We start from the raw sequence: 20,034 nt of genomic DNA, 5'->3' as shown, positions 1-20,034 counted from the left end.
TCTCCAATATGGATAGATGTAATTGGAACTCTAAATCAAACACGGTTTGTGCTACCTTCTCGAAACTTGACAAAATAAAGCAGTTCTAAGTTCTCTCTCTATGGTTTGTTTTCTTTTGAGTTAGCCCTAAGCAGAGACTGGAGAAAAACATTTTCATTGAAAGAGATTGCAAAGCTTACAAAAAATTACCAGTCTCCTGAAATCTCAGCATCTATTTTTTCATCCAATCTTCATAATACTCTCAGGTAATTATGAGTACACCAATGCCACTTGGCTGACCGAATTTCGTTCTTCTAGGTTGAAACATTCGTTTGAAGTAAAAGTTTCAATATTTAATTTTCCCTCTGTTTTCTACTGTATAGATAGATGTATTTGGATCTTTAAATCATACAAGGTTTGTGCTAGTTTCTTGAAACTTGACACAATAAAGTAGTTCTAAGTTCTATCTCCTGTTTTTTTTTCCTCTTGATTTAGCCCTAAGAACAGACTGACAAAAAACACTGTAATTGAAAAGAGTTGACATGCTTCCAAATAACTATTTGTTCCCTGAAATCTCAGTATATGTTTTTTCTTCCAATATTTATGAAACTTTCAGGTAATTATCAGGATTCCAATCTCTCTTGGCTGCTCAAGTTTCATTTTGCTAGGTTGAAGCAATCATTTGCAGTAACAGTTTGAATTATTAGGTTTCACTCTGTTTTCTCCTATATGGATAGATATAGTTGGAATTCTAAATAAAACATGGTTTGTGCTAGCTACTTGAGACTTTTCAAAATAAAGTAGTTCTAAGTTCTATTTCGATGGTTATTTCATCTTTATGTAGCCCTAAACAGAGAGTTGTGAGAAACAATTTCATTAAAAGGGTTGCCAAGATCCAAAAAACCACGAGTTTCTTGAAATCTCAGGATATATTTTTTTATCCAATCTTCATGATACTTTCAGGTAATGATCAGTACAGCAATCCCATTGGCTGCCCAAATTTCATTCTTCTATTTTTAAGTATTCATTTGCAGCAACAGTTTGAATTTTTAGGTTTCCCTTTGTTTTCTCCTGTATGGATAGATGCAGTTAAAACACTAAATCAAACACAATTTGTGCTAGAGTCTTGAAACTTGACACCATGAAGTAGTTCTACGTTCTATCTCTATGGTTTGTTTTCTCTAGATGTAGCCCTAATCATAGACCAGCGAAAAACTCTTTATTGAAAGGGGTTGCCAAGTCCCAAAAAAACTACGAGTTTCCTGAAATCTTAGCATATATTTTTTCATCAATCTTCAAGATACCTTCAGGTAAAGATCAGTACACCAATAATACTTGGCTGCCGAAATTTGTTCTTCTAGTTTGAAGCATTTGTTTGCAGAAACAATTAAAATTTTTAGGTTTCACTCTGTTTTCTCCTATATGGATAGATGTAGTTGGAACTCTAAATCAAACAAGGTTTGTGCTAGCTTCTTGAAACTTGACACAATAAAGTAGTTCTATGTACTATCTCTGAGGTTTTTTACCTCTTGATTTAGTCCTAAGCAGAGACTTGCAAAAAACACTTTCATTGATAGGGATTGCAAACCTTCCCATAAACTATGAGTTTCCTGAAATCTCAGCATATATTTAACCATCAATCTTCAAGATACTTTCAGGTTAAGATCAGTACACCAACAACGCTTGGATGCCCAAATATCGATCTTCTAGTTTGAAGAATTTGTTTGCAGAAATAATTTGAAATTTTAGGTTTCACTCTGTTTTCTCCTATATGGATAGAAGTAGTTGGAACTCTAAATCAAACACAGTTTGTGCTAGATTCTTGAAACTTGACACAATAAAATAGTTTTAAGTTCTATCTCGACGGTTTGTTTCCTTTTGATGTAGCCCTAAGCAGAGACTGGCGAAAAACACTTTCATTGAAAGGGGTTGCCAAGCTTCCAAAAAACTACGAGTTTCCTGAAATCTCAGCATATATTTTTTCATCCGATCTTCATGAGACTTTCAGGTGTGATCAGTACACCAATCTCACTTGACTGCCCAAATATCGATCTTCTAGGTTTAATTTTTCGTTTGCAGTAACAGTTTTAATTTTTAGGTTTCACTCTGTTTTCTCCTATATGGATAGATGTAATTGGAACTCTAAATCAAACACGGTTTGGGTAGCTTCTTGAAAGTTTTTGAAATAAAGTAGTTCTAAGTCGTATCCCTATGGTTTGTTTTCTCTTGATGTATCCGTAAGCAGAGACTGGCGAAAAACACTTTCCTTGAAAGTGGTTGCCAAGCTTCCAAAACAGATCGAGTTTCCTGAAATCTCTGAACATACTTTTTTCATCCAAACTTTATGCTACATTCAGGTAATGATCAGTACACCAATCCCACTTGGCTGCCCAAATTTCGTTTTTCTGAGTTTAAGCAATTGTTTGCAGTAACAATTTTAATATTTAAGTTTCACTCTGTTTTCTCCTATATGGATAGATGTATTTGGAACTTGAAATCAAACCTGGTTTGTGCTAGCTTCTTGAAACTTCACACAATAAAGTAGTTCTATCTCTATGGTTTGTTTCCTCTTGATGTAGCCCGAAGTGAAGACTGGCTCAAAACCCTTTCATTGAAAGGGGTTATCAAGCTACCAAAATACTACAGGTTTCATGAAATCTCAGCTTACATTTTTTCATCCAATCTTCATGATACTTTCAGGTAACTATCAGAACATCGATCGCACTTGGGCTCCCAAATTTCCTTCTTTTAGGTTGAAGGATTCGATTTCAGTAACAGTTTAATATTTAGGTTTCACACTGTTTTCTCCTATATGGATAGATATATTTCGAACTCTAAATCAAAAACGGTTTGTGCTGGCTTCTTGAAACTTGACACAATTGAGTAGTTCTAAATTCTATCTCTATAGTTTGCATCCTCTTGATGTAGCGCTATTTATAGACTGGTGAAAAACACTTTCATTGAAAGGGGTTTCCAAGCTTCCAAGAAACTAAGAGTTTCCTGAAATCTCAGCATATATTTTTCCATTCAAACTTCATGATACTTTCAGATAATGATCAGTACACCAATCCCACTTGGCTGACCAAATTTTATTCTTCTATGTTGAAGAATTCGTTAGCAGTAGCTGTTTGAATTTTTAGATTTCTCTGTGTTTTCTCCTATATGGATAGATGTAGTTGGAACTCTAAATTAAACACGGTTTGTGCGAGCTTCTTGAAACTTGACACAATAAAGTAGTTCTAAGTTCTATCTCTAGAGTTTTGAAACTCTTGATTTAGTCCTAAGCAGAGACTGGTGAAAAACACTTTCATTGAAATTGCTTGGCAAGCTTCCAAAAAACTATGAATTTCCAGAAATCTCAGCATATATTTTTTTATCCAATCTTCATGATACTTTCAGGTAATGATCAGTACACCAAACCCAACTGGCTGCCCAAATTTTGTTCTTTCATGTTGAAGCATTCATTTTCAGTGACAGTTTCAATTTTTAGGTTTTACTCTGTTTTTTCCTCTATGGATAGATGTAGTTGGAACTCTAAACCAAACGCGGTTTGTTCTAGCTTCTTGAAACGTGACACAATAAAGAAGTTCTGGTTCTATCTCTGATTTGTTTCCTCGAGACAGAGCCCAAAGCAGAGACTGGTGGAAAACACTTTCATTGAAAGGGGTTGAACAGCTTCCAAAAAACTATGAGTTTCCTGAAATCTCAGCATATATTTTTTCATTCAATCTTCATGATACTTTCAGGTAATGGTCAGTACACCAATCCCACATGGCTGCCCAAATTTCGTTCTTCTAGTTTGAAGCATTCTTTTGCAGTAACAGTTTCCATTTTTAGTCTTCACTCTGCTTTGTCCTATAAGGATAGATGCAGTTGGAACTCAAAATCAAACACGGTTTGTGCTAGCTTCTTGATACTTGACACAATAAATTATTTCTAAATTCTAACTCTATGTTTTTTTTCTTGATGTAGCCTGAAGCATAGACTGGCGAAAAACCCTTTCATTGAAAGCCAGGCATCCAAAAAAGTACGGGTTTCCTTAAATTTCAGCATATATGGCTTAATCGAATCTTCATGATACTTGCAGGTAATGACCAGTACACCAATCACACTTGGGTGCCCAAATTTTGTTCTTCTAGGTTGAAGCATTCGTTTTGAGAAACAGTTTCAATTTTCAGGTTTCACTCTGTTTTCTCCTATATGGATAGATGTAGTTGGAATTCTAAATCAATCACGGTTTGTGATAACTTCTTGAAACATGACACAATGAAGTAGTTCTAACTTCTATCTCTAAGATTTGTTTCCTCTTGATGTAGACCTAAGAAGAGACTGACAAAAAACACTTTCATTGAAAGGGGTTGCCAAGCTTCCCCCAATCTACGAGTTTTCTGAAATTTCAGCATAAAATTTTTCATGCAATCTTCATGATACTTTCAGTTAATGATCAGTACACCAATCCCAAGTGGCTGCCCAATTTTGTTTTTCAAGGTTGAAGCATTCATTTGCAATACCATTTTGAATTTATAGGTTTCACTCTGCTTTCTCCTATATGGATAGATGTACTTATTCTAAATAAACATTTTTGTGCTAGCTTTTTGAAACATGACACAATGAAGTAGTTCTAAGTTTTATCTTTATGGTTTGTGTCGTCTTGATGTAGCCCTAAGCAGAGACTGGCGAAAAAAAAATTTATTGAAAGGGGTTTCCAGGCTTCCAAAAACCTACGAGTTTTCTTAAATTTAAGCATATATTTTTTCATCGAATCTTTATGATACTTGCTGGTAATGATCAGTACACCAGTCCCACATGGCTGCCCAAATTTCGTTCTTCTAGGTTGAAGGATTCATTTGCAGTAACATATTTAATTTTTAGGTTTCACTCTGTTTTCTCCTATATGGATAGATGTATTTGGAACTCTGAGTCAAACAAGGTTTGTGCTAGCATCTTGAAACTAGTCACAATGAAGTAGTTCTAAGTTCTCTCTCTACAGTTTGTTTCCTCTAGATGTAGCCCTAAGCAGAGACTGGCGAAAAACACGTTCATTGAAAAGGGTTGCCAAGCTTCCAAAATCTACTAGTTTCCTGACATCTCACGATATATTTTTTCATCCAATCTTCATGATACCTTCAGGTAATGATCATTATACCAATCCCATTTGGCTTTCCAAATGTCGTTCTTCTAGGATGAAGGATTTGTTTGCAGTAACAGATTCAATATTTAGGTTTCACTGTTTTCTCCTATATGGATAGATGTATTTAGAACTAAAATCAAACACGGATTGGGATAGATGTTTGAAACTTGACACAATGAAATATTTCTAAGTTCTATCTCTATGGTTTGTTTCCTCTTGATGTAGCCCTATGTATAGACTGGCGAAAAACACTTTCAATAAAAGGGGTTACCAAGCTTCTAAGAAACTACGAGTTTTCTGAAATCTCAGCATATATTTTTCATCTAATCTTCATGATACTTTCAGGTAATGATCAGTACACGAATTCCACTTGGCTGCCCAAATTTCGTTCTTCTAGGTGAAGCATTCCTTTGCAGTAACAGGGGGAATATTTAGGTTTCACTCTGTTTCTTCCTATATGGATAGATGTATTTGGAACTTTAAATCAAACATGGTTTGTGCTAGCTTCTTGAAACTTGACACAATGAAGTAGTTCTAAGTTCTATCTTTATGGTTTGTTTTCTCTTGGTGTAGCCCTAAGCAGAGGCTGGCAAAAAACACTTCCATTTAAAGAGGTTGCCAAGCTACCAAAAAACTATGTGTTTCATAAATATCATATATTTTTTTATTCAATCTTCATGATACTTTCAGGTAATGATCAGAACACCAATTCCACTTGCCTGCCCAAATTTTGTTCTTCTAGGTTAAAGCATTCGTTAGCAATAAGTGTTTCAATTTTTAGGTTGCCCTCTGTTTTCTTTTATATGGATAGTTGTAGTTGGAACTCTAAATCAATCATGGTTTGTGCTAGCTTCTTGAAACTTGACACAATGAAGTAGTTCTAAGTTTTTTGTCTACAGTTTGTTTCCTCTTGATGTATCCCTAAGAAGAGAATGGCGAAAAACAGTATAATTGAAAGGGGTTGCCAAGCTTCCAAAAAAACTACGAGTTTTTTGAAATCAGAGCATATATTTTTTAATCCAATTTTCACGATACTTTCATGTAATTATCAGCATAACAATCCCACTTGGCTGCCCAAATTTCGTTTTTCTAAGTTGAAGCATTGGTTTTCAGTAACAGTTTCAATTTTCAGGTTTCACTCTGTTTTCTCCTATATGGATAGATGTATTTGGAACTTCAAATCAAACTCTGTTTGTGCAAGAATCTTGAAATTTGACACAATAAAGTATTTCTAAGTTCTATCTCTATGGTTTGTTTTGTGTTGATGTAGCCCTAAGCAGAGACTGGCAAAAAACACTTTAGTGAATGGGGTTACCAAGCTTCTAAGAATTTACGAGTTTCCTGAAATCTCAGCATAAATTTTTTTTATCCAATCTTCATGATACTTTCAGGTAATGATTAGTACACCAATCCCAATTGGCTGCACAAATTTTGTTCTTCTAGTTTGAAGCATTCGTTTGTAGTAACAGTTTCAATATATAGGTTTCATTGTGTTTTCTCCTGAATGAGTAGATGTATTTGGAACTCTGAATCAAACACGGTTTGTGCTAGCTTCTTGAAAATTGACAGAATAAAGTAGTTATAAGTTTTATCTCTATGGTATTTTACCTCTTGATTTAGTTCTAAGCAGAGAATGGCGAAAATCACTTTCATAAAAAAGGGTTGCTATTCTTTCAAAAATCTACGAGGTTTTTGAAATTACAGCACACATATTTTTTATGAAATCTTCATGATACTTTCAGATAATGATCATTACACCAATCCCACTTGGCTTCACTAATTTTGTTTTTCTAGGTTGAAGTTTTCATTTGCAGCAACAGTTTGAATATTTAAACTTTAAACTTGACACAATGAAGTAGTTCTAAGTTCTATCTTTATGGTTTATTTTCTCTTGGTGTAGCACTAAACAGAGACTGGCAAAAAACACTTTCATTGAAAGGGGTTGCCAAGCATCCAGAAAACTACGAGTTTCCAGAAATCTGAGCATATATTTTTTTCAGCCAATCTTCATGATACTTTCAGGCAATGATCAGTACACCAATGCAACTTGGCTGCCCAAGTTTTGTTTTTTAGGTTGAAGCATTCGGTAACAGTAACAGTTTCAATATTTAGGTATCACTCTGTTTTCTCCTATATGGTTAGATGATTTGGAATTCTAAATCAATCACGGCTTGTGCTAGCTTCTTGAAACTTGACACAAGTAAGTATTTCTAAGTTCTATCTCAATGGTTTTTTCCTCTTGATGTAGCCCTAAGGAAAGACTGGCAAAAATCACTTCAAGTGAAAGTGTTTGCCAAGCTTCCATAAAACTATGAGTTTCCTGAATTCTCAGCATATATTTTTTCATTCAATCTTCATGATACTTTCAGAAAGTGATCAGAACACCAATCCTACTTGGTTGCCCAAATTTTGTTCTTCTAGGTTGCATCATTCGTTTGCAGTAACAGTTTGAATATTTAGGTATCACTCTGTTTTCTCTTATATGAATAGATGTATTTGGAACTCTAAATGAAACACGGTTTGTGCTAGCTTCTTGAAACTTGACACAGTAAAGTAGTTCTAAGTTCTATCTCTATGGTTTCGTTCCTCTTGTTGTAGCACAAAACAGAGAATGGGGAAGAACACTTTCATTGAAATGGGTTGCCAAGCTTCCAAAAAACTACGAATTTCCTGAAATCACAGCATATTTTTTGTCCAATCTTCATGATACTTTCAAGTAATCATCAGTACACCAATCCCACTTGGCTGCCCTAATCTCATTCTTGTAGGTTGAAGCATTCATTTGCAGTAACAGTTTCAATATTTAGGTTTTACTCTTTGTTCTCCTATATGGATAGTTGTAGTTGGAACTCTAAATCAAACACGGTTTGTGCTAGCTTTTTGAAACTTGAAACAATAAATTAGTTCTAAGTTCTATCTACAGTGTGTTTCCTCTTGATGTAGCATTTATTAGGGACTTGCGAAAAACACTTTCATTGAAGGGGGTTACAAGCTTCCAAAAAACTCTGAGTTTACTGAAATCTCAGCATACATTTTTTCATACAATCTTCCTGATATTCTCAGGTAATGATGAGTTAAACAATCCCACTTGGCTGCCCCATTTCCGTTCTTCTAGGTTGAAGCATTCGTTTGCAGTAAGAGCTTGAATTTTAGGTTTCACTATGTATTCTCCTATATGGATACATTTAATTGGAAATCTAACACAAACACGATTGTTGTAGCTTCATGAAACTTGACACAATAAAGTAGTTCTAAGTTCTCTCTCTATGGTTTGTTTTCTCTTGATTTAGCACAAAGCAGAGACTGGCAAAGAACACTTTCTTTGAAAGGTGTTGCCAAGCTTCCATAAAACAAAAAGTTCCCTGAAATATCAGCATATATTTTTTCTTCCATTCTTCAAGATACTTTCAGGTAATGATGAGTTCAACAATCCCACTTGGCTGCCCAAATTTCTTTATTCTAGGTTTAAGCATTTGTTTTCAGTAAGAGTTTCCATTTTTAAATTTCAATCTGTTTTCTCCAATAAGGATAGAAGTAATTGGAACTCTAAATCAAACACGGTTTGTGCTCTCCTCGTGAAACTTGACAAAATAAAGAGGTTCCAAGTTATCTCTCTATGGTTTGATTCCTCTTGATTTAGCACTAAGCAGAGACTAGAAAAGAACACTTTCTTTGAAAAGGGCTGCCAAGCTTCCATAAAACAAAGAGTTCCTTGAAATTTCAGCATATATTTTTTAATCCACTCTTCATGATACTTTCAGGTAATGATCAGTTCAACAATCCCAAAGGCTGCCCAAATTTCGTTCTTCTAGGTTGAAGCATTCGTTTGTAGAAACAGTTTCAATTTTTAGGTTTCATTCTGTTTTTTCAATATGGATAGATGTAATTGGAACTCTAAATCAAACACGGTTTGTGCCACCCTCTTGAAACTTGAAAAAATAAAGTTGTTCTGAGTTCTCTCTCGGTGGTTTGTTTTCTCTTGATTGAGCGCAATGTGGAGACTGGCAAAAAAACACTATCATTGAAAAGGGTTGCCAAGCTTCCTTTAAACAACGAGTTTTCTGAAATCACAGCATATATTTTTTCATCCAATTTTCATGATACTTTCAGGTAATGATAAGTACACCAATTTCACTTGGCTGCCGAAATTTCGTTTTTCTAGGTGAAAGCATTCGTTTGCAGCAACACTTTTAATTTTTAGGTTTCACTCTGTTTCCTCCTAGGGATAGATGTAATTGGAACTCTAAATCCAACATGGTTTGTGCTAGATTCATGAAACTTGAGACAATAAATTAGTTCTAAGTTCTCTCTCTTTGGTTAGTTTCCCCTTGATTTAGCACACTTCAAAGACTGTCAAAAAACACTTTCATTGAAAGGGGTGGCCAAGCTTCCATAAAACAAATAGTTCCCTGAAATCTCAGCATATATTTTTTCATCCACTCTTCATGATACATTCAGGTAATTATCAGATCAACAATCCCACTTAGCTTTCCAAATTTCGTTCTTCTAGGTTGAAGCATTTGTTTGCAATAACAGTTTCCATTTTTAGGTTTCAATCTGTTTTTTCCAATATGAATAGATGTAGTTGGAACTCTAAATCATACACGGTTTGTGCTACCCTTTTGAAACTTGGAAAAATAAAGTAGTTCTAAGTTCTCTCTCTATTGTTTGTTTCCTCTTGATTTACCATTAAAAAGAGCCTGACAAAAAACGCTTTCATTGAAAGGGGTTGCAGGGATTTATTTAAACTACGAGTTCCCTGAAATATCAACATATATTTTTTATCCAGACTTCATGATACTTTAAGGTAATGATCAGTTCAACAATCCCACCTGGCTGACCAAATTTTGTTCTTCTAGATTGAAACATTCGTTTTACACAATAAAGTAGTTCTAAGTTCTATTACTATAGTTTGTTTCCTCTTGATTTAACACAAAGCAGAGACTGGCAAAGACACTTTCATTGAAAGGGGTTGCAAAGCTTCCATAAGTCAAAGATTTCTCTGAACTCTCAGCATATATTTTTTCATCCATTCTTCATGGTACATTCAGGTAATGATGAGTTCAACTATCCCACATGGCTGCGCAAATTTCTTATCTACTTTGAAGCATTCGTTTGCAGGCAGAGTTTCAATTTTTAGGTTTCAATCTGTTTTCTACAGTATGGATGGATGTAATTCGTACTCTAAATCAAACACGGTTTGAGCTAGCCTCATGAAACTTGACATAATAAAGTAGTTCTAAGTTCTCTCTCTATGGTTTGTTTACTCTTGATTTAGCACTAAGCAGAGACTGGTAAAAAACACTTTCTTTGAAAAAGGTTGCAAAGCTTCCATTAAACTACGAGTTCCCTGAAATCCCAGCATATATTTTTTCATCCAATTTTGATGATACTTTCAGGTAATGATGAGATCAGCAATCCCACTTGGCTGCCCCAATTTCCTTCTTGTAGGTTGAAGCATTCGTTTGCAGTAACACTTTTAATTTTTAGGTTTCACTCTGTTTTCTCCTACATGAATAGATGTAATTGGAAGTCTAAATCACCACGGTTTGTATTAGCTTCATAAAACTTGACAAAATAAAGTACTTCTAAATTCTATCTCTATGGTTTGTTTCCTCTTGATTTAGCACACTGCAGAGACTGGCAAAAAACACTTTCATTGAAAGGGGTTGCCAAGCTTTCTTTAAACTACGAGTTTTTTGAAATCTCAGCATATATTTTTCTATTAACACTTCATGATACTTTCAGGTAATCATAAGTACACGAATCTCACTTGAGTGCCCAAATTTTGTTCTTCTTGGTAGAAGAATTCGTTTGCAGTATGAGTTTGAATTTTGAGGTTTCACTCTGTATTCTCCTATTTGGATAGATGTAATTGGAACTCTAAATCAAACACGGTTTGTGGTATCTTCATGAATCTTGACACAATATAATTGTTCTAAGTTTTCTATCATATATTTCCTCTTGATTTAGCACAAAGCAGAGACTGGAAAAGAAAACTTTCTTTGAAACGGGTTGCCAAGCTTACATAAAACAAAGAGTTCCCTGAAATACCAGCATATATTTTTTTCATCCAAATTTCATGATACTTTCAGGTAATGATCAGTTCAACAATCCCACATGACTGCCCAAATTTCTTTCTTCTAGGTTGAAGCATTCGTTTGCAGTAACAGTTTAAATTTTTAATTTTCACTCTGTATTCTTCTATTTGGATAGATGTAATTTGAACTCTAAATCAAACACAGTTTGTGGTACCGTCATGAATCTTGACACAAAAAAAATAATTCTAAGTTCGCATTGTATGGTTTGTTTCCTCTTGAATTAGCACAAAGCAGAGACTGGTAAAAAAAATTTCATTGAATGGGGTTGCCAACCTTCCATAAAACAAAGAGTTCCCTCAAATCTCAGCATATATTTTTTCATCCAGACTTCATGATACTCTCAGGTAATGATGTGCTCAACAATGCCACTTGGCTGCCCAAATAGCGTTCTTCTAGTTTGAAACATTCGTTTGCAGTAACACTTTTAATTTTTAGGTTTCACTTTGTTTTCTCCTATATGGATAGATGTAATCGGAACTCTAAATCACACACGGTTTGTGGTAGCTTCATGAAACTTGACAAAATAAAGTAGTTCTAAGTTCTATCTCTATGGTTTGTTACCTCCTGATTTAACGCACTGCAGAGACTTTCAAAAAAACACTTTCATTGAAAGGGGTTGCCAAGCTTCCATTAAACTATGAGTTCTCTGAAATCTCAGCATATATTTTTTCATCAAATCATCATGATTCTTTCAGGTAATGATCAGTTCAAAAATCCCACTTGGCTGCCAAAATTTCATTCTTCTAGGTTGAAGCATTCGTTTGCAGTAACACTTTAAATTTTTAGGTTTCACTCTGTTTTCTCCATCATGGATAGAAGTAATTGGAACTCTAAATCAAATACGGTTTGTGCTAGCTTTATGAAACTTAAAGCAATAAAGTAGTTCTAAGTTCTCTTTCTATGGTTTGTTTCCTTTTTATTTAGCACTAAGCCGAGACTGGCAAAGAACACTTTCATTGAAAGGTGTTGCTAAGCTTCCTTTAAAATACGAGTTCCCAGAAATCTCAGCATATATGTCTTCATCCACTCTTCATGATACTTTCAGGTAAAGATCAGTTCAACAATCCCACTTGGCAGCCCAAATTTCCTTCTACTAAGTTGAAGCATTCCTTTGAAGTAAGAGCTTGAATTTTTAGGTTTCACTGTGTATTCTCCTATATGGATAGATGTAATTGGAACTCTAAATCAAACACGGTTCGTGGTAGCTTCATGAAACTTGACACAATAAAGTAGTTCTAAGATCTCTCTCTGTGGTTTGTTTCCTCTTGATTTAGCGCACCGCAGAGACTGGCAAAAAAACACTTTCACTGAAAGGTGTTGCCAAGCTTCCCTTAAACTCCAAGTTCCCTGAAATCTCAGGATGTAGTTTTTCATTCAATCTTCATGATACTTTCAGGTAATGAGCACTTCAACAATCCCAATTGGCTGCCCAAATTTTGTACTTCTAAATTGAAGCATTCATTTGCAGTAAGAGTTTGAATTTTTATTTTTCACTGTGTATTCTCATATATGGATTGATGTAATTGGAACTCTAAATTAAACACCGTTTGTGCTAACTTCATGAAACTTGACAATTGAGGTAGTTCTAAGTTCTCTTTCTAAGGTTTGTTTCCTATTGATTTAGCGGAAAGCAGAGACTGGGAAAGAACACTTTCTTTGAAAGGGGATGCCAAGCTTCCAATAAACAAAGAGTTCCCTGTAATCTCAGCGTATATTTTCTAATCCATTCTTCCTGATATTTTCAGGTAATGATGAGTTCAACAATCCCACTTGACTGCCCAAATTTCTTTCTTCCTGGTTGAAGCATTCGTTTGCAGTAAGAGCTTGAATTTTTAGGTGTTTCTGTGTATTTTCCTTGATGGATAGATGTAATTGGAACTCTAAATCAAACACGGTATGTGTTCGCTTCATGAAACTTGACAAAATAAAGTAGCTCTAAGTTCTGTCTCCATGGGCTGTCCTCTTTATTTAGCGCACTGCAGAGACTGGCAAAAAAACCACTTTCATTGAAAAGGGTTGCCAAGCTTCCTTTGAACTACCAGTTTCCTGAAATTTTAGAATATATTTTTTTCATCCAATCTTCATGATACTTTCAGGTAATGATAAGTACACCAATTCCACTTGGCTGCCCAAATTTCGTTCTTCTAGGTTGAAGCATTCGTTTGCAGTAAGAATGTGAATTTTTAGGTTTCACACTGTATTCTCCTATATGGATAGATGTAATTGGAACTCTAAATCAAACATGGTTTGTGCTAGCTTCATGAAACTTGACACAATAAAGTAGTTCTAAGTTCTGATTCTATGGTTTGTTTCCTCTTGTTTTAGCACAAAGTCGAGAGTGGCAAAAAAAACACTTTCACTGAATTGGGTTGCCAAGATTCCCTTAAACTACGAGTTCCCTGAAATCTCAGCATATAGTTTTTCATCCAATCTTCATGAAACTTTCAGGTAATGGGCAGTTCAACAATCCCACTTGGCTGCCCAAATTTCGTTCTTCTAAATTGAAGCATTCTTTTGCGGTAAGAGTTTTATTTTTTGTTTCACTGTGTATTATCATATATAAATAGGTGTAATTGGAACTATAATAAAAAACGGTTTGTGGTAGCTTCATGAAACTTGACACAATGAAATAGTTCTAAGTTCTCATTCTATGGTTTGTTTCCTATTGACTTAGCCCAAAGCAGAGACTGGGAAAGAACACTTTGTTTGAAACGGGATGCCAAGCTTCCATAAAACAAAGACTTCCCTGAATTCTCAGCATATATTTTTTCAACCATTCTTCAAAATAATTTCAGGTAATGATGCGTTCAACAATGCCACTTGGCTGCCCAAATTTCTTTTTTCTAGGTTGAAGAATTCCTTTGCTGTAACAGTTTCCATTTTTAGGTTTCAATATCTTTTCTCCAATATGGATAGATGAAATCGGAACTGTAAATCAAACACGGTTTGTGCTAGCCTCATGAAACTTGACAAAATAAAGTAATTCGAAGTTCTCTCTCTTTGGTTTGTTTGCTCTTAATTTAGCACTAAGCAGAGACTGGCAAAAAAGACTTTCATTGAAAGTGGTTGACATGCTCCCATTAAACTCTGAGTTCCCTGAAATCTCAACATATATTTTTTCATCCAATCTTCATGATACTTTCAGGTAATGATCAGTTCAACAATCCCTCTTGGCTGCCCAACTTTCGTTCTTCTAGGTTGAAGCATTTGTTTGCAGTAAGAGCTTGAATTTTTAGGTTTCACTTTGTATTCTCCTATATGGATAGATGTAATTGGAACTCTAAATCAAACACGGTTTGTGTTAGCTTCATGAAACTTGACAAAATAAAGTAGTTCTAAGTTCTATCTCTATGGTTTGTTTTCTTTTGATTTCGCACACTGCAGAGACTTGCAAAAAACCACTTTCATTGAAAGGGGTTGCCAAGCTTCCTTTGAACTATGAGTTCCCTGAAATTTCAGCATATATTTTTTCATCCAAACTTCATGATACTTTCAGGTAATGATAGGAACACCAATCCCACTTGGCTTCCCAAATTTTGTTCTACTAGGTTGAAGCATTGGTTTGCAGTAAGAGCTTGAATTTTTAGGTTTCACTCTGTTTTCTTCTACATGGATAGATGTAATTGGAAATCCAAATCAAACATGGTTTGTGTTAGCTTCTTGAAACTTGACAAAATAAAGTTGTTCTAAATTCTATCTCTATGGTTTGTTTCCTCTTGATTTAGCACACAGCAGAGACTGGCAAAAAAACACTTTCATTGAAAGGGGTTCCCATGCTTCCTTTGAACAATGAGTTCCCTGAACTCTCAGCGTATATTTTTTCATCCAATGTTCATGATACTTTCAGTTAATGATAAGTACACTAATCCCACTTGGCTGCCCAAATTACTTTCTTCAGGTTGAAGCATTCGTTTGCAGTAAGAGTTTGAATTTTTAGTTTTCAATCTGTTTTCTCCATATGAATAGATGTAATTGAAACTCTAAATGAAACACTGTTTGTGGTAGCTTCATGATACTTGACACAATTAAGTAGTTCTAAGTTCTGTTTTTATGGTTTGTTTCCTCTTGATTTAGAACATAGCAGAGTCTGGCAAAGAACTCTTTCTTTGAAAGGGATTGCCAAGCATCCATAAAACAAAGAGTTCACTGAAATCTCAGCATACATTTTTTCATCCATTCTTCATGATACTTTCAGGTAATGAGGAGTTCAAAAATCCCACTTGTCTTCCCAAATTTCTTTCTTCTCGGTTGAAGCATTCGTTCGCAGTAACAGTTTCCACTTGAAGGTTTCAATCTGTTTACTCCAATATGGATAGATGTAATTGGAACTCTAAATCAAACACGGTTTGTGCTAGCCTCTGGAAACTTGAAAAAATGAAGTAGTTCGAAGTTCTCTCTCTATATTTTGTTTCCTCTTGATTTAGCACTAAGCAGAGACTGGCAAAAAACACTTTCATTGAAAGGGGTTGCCAAGCTTCCATTAAACTACGAGGTCCCTGAAATCTCAGCATATATTTTTTCATCCAATCTTCATGATACTTTCAGGTAATGATCAGTTCAACAATCCCACATGGCTCCCAAAATTTCGTTCTTCTAGGTTGAAGCATTCGTTGCAGTAAGAGCTTCAATTTTTAGGTTTCACTGTGTATTCTCCTATATGGATAGATGTAATTGAAAGTCTAAATCAAACACGGTTTGTGGTAGCTTCATGAAACTAGACACAATGAAGTAGTTCCAAGCTCTCTTTCTAAGGTTTGTTTCCTCTTGATTTTACGCAAACCATAGACTGGAAAAAACACTCTCATTGAAAGGGGTTGCCAAGCTTTTCTTAAACTACGAGTTCCATGAAATATCAGCATATTTTTTTTTTTTATCCAGTCATCATGATACTTTCAGCTAATGATCAGTTCAACAATCCCTCTTGGCTACCCAAATTTTCTTCTTCTGGGTTGAAGCATTCGGTTGCAGTAACACTTTTAATTTTTAGGTTTCACTCTCTTTTCTTCTACATGGATAGATGTAATTGGAAGTCTAAATCAAACACGGTTTGTGTTAGCTTCATGAAACTTGACCAGATAAAGCAGTTCTATGTTCTATCTCTGTGGTTTGTTTCTTCTTGATTTAGTGCACTGCAGAGACAGGCAATAAAACACTTTCACTGAAAAAGGTTGCCAAGTTTCCTTTAAACGACGAGTTCTCTGATATCTCAGCAAACATTTTTCATCCAATCTTCCTGATACTTTCAGGTAATGATAAGGTCATCAATCCCACTTAGCTCCCCAAATATCTTTCTTCTAGGTTGAAGCATTCGTTTTCAGTAAGAGTTTGAATTTTTAGGTTTCACTGTGTATTCTCCTATATGGATACATGTAATTGGAAAACTAGATCAAACACTGTTTGTGGTAGCATCATGAAACTTGACACAATGAAGTCGTCCTAAGTTTTCTTTCTATGGTTTGTTTCCTCTTGATTTAGCGAAAAGGAGAGACTGAGAAAGAATACTATATTTGAAAGGGGTTGCCAAGCTACCATACAACAAAGAGTTCCCTGAAATCTCAGCATATATTGTTTCATCCATTCTCATGATACTTTCAGGTAATGATGAGTTCAACAATCCCACTTGGCTGCCCAAATTTCATTCTTCTACGTTGAAGCATTGGTTTGCAGTAAGAGTTTGAATTTTTAGGTTTCACTGTGTATGCTCCTATATGGAATGATGTAATTGGAATTCTAAATCAAAAAGGATTTCTGGTAGCTTCATGAAACTTGACACAATAAAGTAGTTCTAAGTTCTTTATGTATAATTTGTTTCCTCTTGATTTAGCAAAAAGCAGAGACTGGCAAAGAACACGTTCTTTGAAAGCGGTTGCCAAGCTTCCATTTAACAAAGAGTTCCTTGAAATCTCAGCATATATTTTTTCATCCAATCTTCATGATACGCTCAGGTAATGATGAGATCAACAATCCCACTTGGATGCCCGAATTTCTTTCTTCTAGGTTGAAGCATTTGTTTGCAGTAATAGTTTCTATTTTTAGGTTTCAATCTGTTTTCTCCATATGGATAGATGTAATTGGAACTCTAAATCAAACACGGTTTGTGCTAGCCTCTTGAAACTTGACAAAATAAAGTAGTTCTAAGTTCGCTTTCAATGGTTTTTTTCCTCTTGATTTAGCACAAAGCAGAAACTGGCAAAGAACACTTTATTTGAAAAAGGTTGCCAAGCTTCCCTGAAACAAAGAATTCCCTGAAATCTCAGCATATATTTTTTCATCTACTCTTCATGATCCTTTCAGGTAATGATCAGTTCAACAATCCCACTTGGTTGCCCAAATTTCGTTCTTTTAGGTTGAAGAATTCGTTTCAAGTAACCTTTTCTATTGATAGGTTTCAATCGGTTTTCTCCAATATGGATAGATGTAATTGGAACTCTAAATCAAACACGGTTATTGATAGCCTGTTGAATCTGGACAAAATAAAGAAGTTCTAAGTTCTCTCTCTATGGTTTGATTTCTCATGATTCAGCACTAAGCAGAGACTGGCAAAAAGCACTTTCATTGAAATGTGTTTCCTAGCTTATATTAAACTACGAGTTCCCTGATATCTGAGCATCTATTTTTTCATCCAATCTTCATGATACCTTCAAGTAATGATAAGTTCAACAATCCCACTTGGCTCCCCAAATTTCGTTCTTTTAGGTTGCAGCATTCGTTTGCAGTAAGAGCTTGAATTTTTAGGTTTCACTTTGTATTCTCATATATGGATAGATGTAATTGGATCTCTAAATGAAACACGGTTTCTGGTAGCTTCATGAAACTTGACACAATAAAGTAGTTCTAAGTTCTCTTTCTATGGATTGTTTCCTCTGGATTTAGCACAAAGCAGAGACTGGCAAAGAACACTTACTTTGAAAAATTTTGCCAAGCTTCCATAAAACAAAGAGTTTCCTGAAATCTCAGCATTTATTTTTTCATCCAGTCTTCATGATTCTTTCAGGTAATGATGAGTTCAACAATCCCACTTGGCTGCACAAATTTCGTTCTTCTAGTTTGAAGTATTCCTTTGGAGTAACCGTTTCAATTTTTAGGTTTCAATCTGTTTTCTCCAATATGGATAGATGTAATTGAAACTCTAAATCAAACACAGTTTGTGCTAGCCTCTTGAAACTTCACAAAATAAAGTAGTTCTAAGTTCTCTTTCTATGGTTTGTTTCCTCATGATTTAGTGCACTGCAGAGACTGGCAAAAAAACACTTACATTGAAAGGGGTTTCCAGGCTTCCTTTAAACTATGAGTTCCCTGAAATCTCAGCATATATTTTTTCATCCACTCTTCATGATACATTCAGGTAATGATCAGTTCAAAAATCCCACTTGGCTTCCCAAATATCTCTCTCTTAGGTTGGAGCATTCGTTTGCAGTAACAGTTTTCATTTTTAGGTTTCAATCTGTTTTATCCAATATGAATAGTTGTAGTTGGAACTCTAAATCAAACACAGTTTGCGCTAGCCTCTTGAAACGTGACAAAATAAATTAGTTCTAAGTTCTCACTCTATGGTTTGTTTCCTCTTATTTCGCACTACGCAGAGACTGGCAAAAAACACTTTCATTGAAAGGGTTTGCCAAGCTTCCATTAAACTACGAGTTCCCTGGAATCTCAGCATATATTTTTCATCCAATCTTCATGATACTTTCAGGTAATGATCGGTTCAACAATCCCACTTGGCTGCCCAAATTTCGTTCTTCTAGGTTGAAGCATTCGTTTGCAGTAAGAGCTTGAATTTTTAGGTTTCACTGTGTATTCTCCTATATGGATAGATGTAATTGGAACACTAAATCAAACACGGTTTGTGTTAGCTTCATGAAACTTGACAAAATAAAGTAGTTCTAGTTCTCTTTTTATGGTTTGTTTCCTCTTTATTTAGCGCACTGCAGAGACTGGCAAAAAAACACTTTCATTGAAGGGCGTTGCCAAGCTTCATCTGAACTACGAGTTTCCTAAAATTTCAGGATATATTTTTTCATCCAATCTTCATGACACTTTTAGGTAATGATAAGTAAACCAATTCCACTTGGCTGCCCAAATTTCGTTCTTCTATGTTGAAGAATTCGTTTGCAGTAAGAGTGTGAAATTTTAGGTTTCACACTGTATTCTCCTATATGGATAGATGTATTTGGACTCTAAATAAAAAATGGTTTGTAGTAGCGTCATGAAACTTGACACAATAAAGTAGTTCTAAGTTCTATTTCTATGGTTTGTTTCCTCTTGAATTAGCGCAAAGCAGAGACTGGGAAAGAACACTTTCTTTGAAAAAGGTTGAAAAGCTTCCATAAAACAAAGAGTTCTCTGAAATCTCAGTATATATTTTTTCATCCATTCTTCATGATACTTTCAGGTAATTATCAGTTCAACAGTCCCACTTGGCTTCCCAAATTTCTTTCTTCTAGGTTGAAGCATTCGTTTGCAGTAAGAACTTGAATTTTTAGGTTTCACTGTGTATTTTCCTATGTGGATACATGTAATTGGAACTCTAAATGAAACACGGTTTGTGGTAGCATCATGAAACTTGACACAATAAAATAGTTCTAAGTTTTCTTTTAATGGTTTGTTTCCTGTTGATTTAGCACTAAGCAGAGACTGGCAAAGAACACTTTCATTGAAAGGTGTTGCCAAGCTTCCTTTGAACTTCGAGGCCCCTGAAATCTGAGCATATATTTTTTCATCCAAACTTCATGAACTTTCAGATAATGATAAGTACACCAATCCTACTTGAGTACACAAATTTTGTTCTTCTAGGTTGAAGCATTCGTTTGCAGTAAGAGGTTG

This window comes from Callospermophilus lateralis, chromosome 18, assembly GCF_048772815.1.
Source record: "Callospermophilus lateralis isolate mCalLat2 chromosome 18, mCalLat2.hap1, whole genome shotgun sequence".
Lineage (NCBI taxonomy): Eukaryota > Metazoa > Chordata > Mammalia > Rodentia > Sciuridae > Callospermophilus > Callospermophilus lateralis.
The sequence above is the reverse complement of the archived record's forward strand: the minus strand, read 5'-3'. Positions refer to the sequence as shown.